Here is a 5,246-nt window from a genome sequence, read left to right on the forward strand (position 1 = left end):
TCTCAAAGCACAGTGATGTGCCACTGAGCCCTGCCCAGCACCTCAGTGGAGGGGGCCTACTTGCTCTTTCTTTCGGTCCCAGATCCTGGGATGGGAGAGAAATGTTTGCTGGGCCAGGGTTGGGAGAGGGTTGGAGAGCTGCAGCCACCTACCACTGCTGTACCCCAGGAATACGGGACATGGACGTGGCACCCCCCTGCCCAGATGATAAACATGATCTCCCAAAACATTCTTTTAAATAAATTAGAGGAGCCCAAGGGGGAAAGGGAATTCCTATTCCCAAAGGTTATTTTCGGGGAGGGAAGGCTGTGCATAAGGCCATATTCTTTAGAATCTATTTTATTAACTGACCTGTTTTGGGACATGTTACCCAAATAAAAGTTGTTTCTAAACAAAACATGACAAAAATAACAACAAAAGGCCAATCTTAGGTTCTAAAATAATGATGTTAGCTGCAGGAGTACTTGGGGAAGCTGCATATCTTCTGACCTCCAGAATAATGACTGGCTATCATTTATGTCTATACCTTAGGAGAATTCAGCCTTTTCTGTTCTCCTACCCTGGTGGTCTCTTATTAGCTTCGCAAAGGTGGTTGAGTTTTGGAGAAGGGCTATTATCATTTAAACTATAAACTGTCTCCCAAAGTCAGCTTGGCCTAAGCCCAGGAATAATTAGGGGCAGCTTGAAGGCCTGGGGCAAGATCAGGACTTGGCTAGATCATATCTCTTTCACTGCCATAATTTTCTCCCTGTTACAATTTTTGCAAAAGTGGTTTCACTCTGGGCTCCCTCTAGGCCAACACTCCCTCCATTGCTGTAGTAGCTGCCTGTGGAGGTCTCTGCTTCTCCTCTGGGAGCCCACATCTATGCTGGAGGCTACACACATCATCTGTGTGGCTTTCAGATGCCGTTGGCCTCATGGTGAAGTGGGACTAGCAACAGAGACTCCTCCCACCAGCTTGGGAGGGCTGAAGTGAGACATCCCAGGTTCCTGGCACAGAATGGGTAGTTGCCCCCTCCCAGGCAGCCCAGCCCCTGCCTCTGCCCCAAACTCCCAGGCATAGTTGCTGAGTTTAGCAAATAACAGGGTGCTCAAATGTGAATTTCGGATAAACAGCAAAGGATGTTTTAGAAGTATGCCCCTAACGTTGCATGGGACATACTTACACTAAACTGGGCATCCTGTATTTTACCTGGCAACTTTACTTAAAGGGGCATCCACAGAGCTGGAATACCTCCTCCAAACACTCTATCCATGTACAAGTGGGAAGCCCTCTCTCCAGGGAAAGCTTGCCTCTTTCCTGGGCAGGAAACCAGATACAATTCTTTGTGGCTATGAGTTCTGTGCTAAGTCATTTATATGGGTGGGGAAACAGGTACAAGAGGTCAACTAGACAGGAGGTGGCAGATGGTGGTTGTGATGAAAAATCGCCATCCCCTGTGTGAGAGGATGGAGCAGACCTCAGCTGGGATGGGGCGGGGTCTTTTCCTACCCCCGGGTTTTGTGGCCTTTGTCCTAGAGCATGCTGGGAATTGGGTCCCAAGTGGCCATCTTCACGCAATACTAGCAATAACCACAAGGGCAGAGCACCTCCCAACGTGCCCATGTTGGCCGACTCAAACTGATTATTGATAAACTCTTAGTGAATTGCTCATAGTGGGCACCGGGTCCTGTTCTAAGCAATTCATGCGATGTGGCTCATTTAATATTAACAACCTTCAACAGAAATGAGGTACAAAAAATAATAATAATAATCTTCATAACCTCATCTTGAGATGGATGTTGTTAGGTCTCTGTTTCCTAGAGTTAAAATCACTGACCCAAGCTCACGCAGTCCCCCAACTCCCGATACCTCCCCCAGCCTAGGACTGCTTTTGCCCACTGCCCTTCCAGCCTATGACCCTCTACACAGTCAGGGGATGATTCATAGGCTGTGTGACCTTGGGCAAGTTACCTAATGTTCTGAGCATTGGTTTTCTCTCTGCACAGTTCTCTGTAATGACCTGAAGCTGTTGTGAGGATTACAGACAAAATGATTCACAAAGCATCCAGGCAGAGTGGGGCTCACAGCAAGAGCTCCACAAATACTGGCCATTATTTTTGTGGCAAGAGACATCCACTTCGAGGGCAAATGATTGAATTGTTCCATCTGTGTCTAACCCAGATATAAAAAATGCCAATTATATGGTTCAAGGATTCCACTTTTAAGAATTTATTCAGAGGAACTAATTGGACAATTGTCCAGAGATGTGCATCTGAGGATTGTTGGGGTCTTATTTGTGTGAACTAAAAGCTTGGGAACTCTTTAATTGCCCAATGCATAAAGAAATATTCTGATCTGATCGCACTGGTGGCTGAATCTCTCCAAGTCCCTCCTCTGTCCCGATACTTTTCATGGCTTATGACGGTCCCCAGGATCCAGTCTGAACACATCAGTCTGGCATTCAAAATCCCCTGGCCTCATCTCTCACCACACACATCCCTGCACCCATGCTATTGCCTCCCCTGAGTCCTCCTCATTCTCTGGATGTGCCCTGCACGTCCTGCCTCCCTGCCTTTGCTCAGGCCATGTCATCTGCCAGGAATGCCCGCCCCCCCATCCCATTTCCCTTTTTTCCCAGCCTTCAAGGTCCAGCTCTAACGGTGCCCGCTCCGTGAACCCTGCTTGGCTCCCTCCCCAAGACAGAATCATCTTGTCCTACAGTCCCCTCCATCACGCGCTCAGCCCTCCCCTTGGACACCCACAGAGAACGTGGATGGAGCTCTTTCTGTGTGCCATGCACTGAGCTAAGCATCGCATTATGTAACCTCCATCACATTATGTAGCCTCATGAGACAGGTGCCATCATTATCACCTTCCTGCCGATGAGAAAATGAAGTCCACTGTGCAGTCACCTTTCATCAGCATTAACTCTGTGAACCCAAAAGTATCTGAGACAGGTCTCAATCAATTTAGAAGGTTTATTTTGCCAAGGTTAAGGATGTGCCCATGACACAGCCTCAGGAGGTTCTGACAACATGTGCCCAAGATGGTTGGGGTACAGTTTGCTTTTGTCCAATTTGGGGGGACATAAGACATCAATCAATACATGTAAGATTTACATTGGTTTGATGTAGAAGGATGGGACAACTCCAAGCAGGGGCTTCCAGGTAATAGGTAGATTTAAAAATTTTCTGATTGGCAATTGGTTGAAAGAATTATTATCGATAGAAAGAAATTATCAATAGAAAGTCTGGGTTAGCAGGAGGTGGAGATTGCAGTTAGCCAAGATTGTGCCATTGCACTCCAGCCTGGGTGACAACAGCTAGACTTTGTCTCAAAAAAAAGAAGAAAGAAAGAAAGTCTGTGTTAGGATAAGGGTCGTGGAGACCAAGGGTTTTTTGTTTTTGTTTGTTTGTTTTTGGTTTTTTGAGACAGTCTCCCTCTGTCACCCAGGCTGGAGTGCAGTGGTGCGATCTTGGCTCACTTCAACCTCTGCCTCCCAGGTTCAAGCGATTCTCCTGCTTCAGCCTACTGAGTAGCTGGGATTACAGTGCCCGCCACCACCCCTGGCTAATTTTTGTATTTTTAGTAGAAATGGGGTTTTTGCCATGTTGGCCAGGCTGGTCTTGAACTCCTGACTTCAGATAATCCACCCTCCTCGGCCTCCCAAAATCCTGGGATTACAGGCGTGAGCCACTGCGCTGGGCCAAGACCAAGGTTTTATCATGGAGATGAAGCCTCCAGGTAGCAGGCTTCGGAGAGAACAGACTGTAAACGTTTCTTATCAGACTTAGGGTCTGTGTTGATGTTCATGTTGGTCGGCTTTTCCTGAATTCCAAAAGGGAGGAGGGTATCATGACGCATGTCTGACCCCACTCCCTTTCCATCATGGCCTGAACTACTCTTTCAGGTAAATTTGCAATGCCCCTGGCCGAGAGGAAGGGTCCATTCAGATGTTTGGTTGGGGGATCTTAGAATTTTATTTTTGGTTTACAACTCTTACTAGTGTTAGTAAATCCATCATGAGTGAGGAGGACTTTGGAGCCTTTCTTAAAATCAGGGGGCATTGCAGTTAGGTGTGTTTGGCAGGGCTGGGGTGGGTGTCGCTGGTAGAGGACTGTAGAAGTGTTTGGCCTGGGCCCAGCTCAGCCATGCCCTAGGCTTAACTGTGGGCTCCAGGTTCCTTCCCCAGCCTCTTCTGGGCCTATTTAAGGAGGTTTTGGGGTGGTGGGCAATGTTTTGTTTTGTTTTGTTTTCATGATGGCTGCCCCCAAGGGTCTTCTGTTGGTTGCTCTAGTCTTGCTACTTGGTAAGTTCTGGGCATGGGACTCCCTTGGGAGATGGGGTGATGGAGAAAGGGCCTTCCTCCTGCCCTCTCTGCCCATGACCAAGCCTCCCTTGGCCAGCTGTGCACCTGGTAAGGCCGCTCCAGGATAAGCACCACCCCAGGCCTGGGCTGCAGGTCTTGACATCCTGAGGATACGAGCAAAAGGAGACTTCTTTCCTCATAGCCTGTGAGTCGCTCTGCTGGGTGTCCTCTGACAGCCCCGCCCCCCCAATCCCTCTGACCTCTGGGGTCCCTTGCTTCTTCCCCCAATGAGATCTGAGGCCACCAGGATCCCGGGTCACCCATTTCTCTCCCTTGACCGTCACAGTGCATCTGGGGAGCCTTTCAGGCTTGTCGCAGGTTGAGCAGGGGCCTCCTGGGGTCCAGGGCAGTCCTGCTTCCTGAGGCTAGGGCTCCCCAGCCAGGCCAAACTCCAAGTGCAGGGCTCACTCCTATCCTGCTCTCTTGGCCTCTTGGGCAGAGCTTGGCATGCAGTAGATGCTCAGTAAACGCTAAACAAATGACTTACATTCTCCTAAAAAAAAAAAAGCCCAGACCAGGAGAGGTGGCTCACACATGTAATCCTAGCCCTGGGAGGCCAAGGTAGGAGGATTGCTTGAGGTCAGGAATTTGAGACCAGCCTGGGCAATGTAACGATACCTCATCTCTACCAAAAAAAAAAAAAGAAAGAAAGAAAGAAAAAAAACCCAGGCATGGTGATGTGTACCTGTGGTCTCAGCTACTCAGGAGGCTGAGAGGGGAGAATCACTTGAGCCCAAGAGTTCGAGGTTGCAGTGAGCTATGATCGCACCACTGCACTCCAGCCTGGGCCACAAAGCAAAGCCCTGTCTCTAAAAAACAAGCAAACAAATCTCCAAAACTTCTTTCCCTTCCTTGGTCTGCCCTAGGCCCTCTGAGTATAGATAACCCCTCTTA

This window comes from Pongo abelii, chromosome 23 (assembly GCF_028885655.2).
Source record: "Pongo abelii isolate AG06213 chromosome 23, NHGRI_mPonAbe1-v2.0_pri, whole genome shotgun sequence".
Taxonomy (NCBI): domain Eukaryota; kingdom Metazoa; phylum Chordata; class Mammalia; order Primates; family Hominidae; genus Pongo; species Pongo abelii.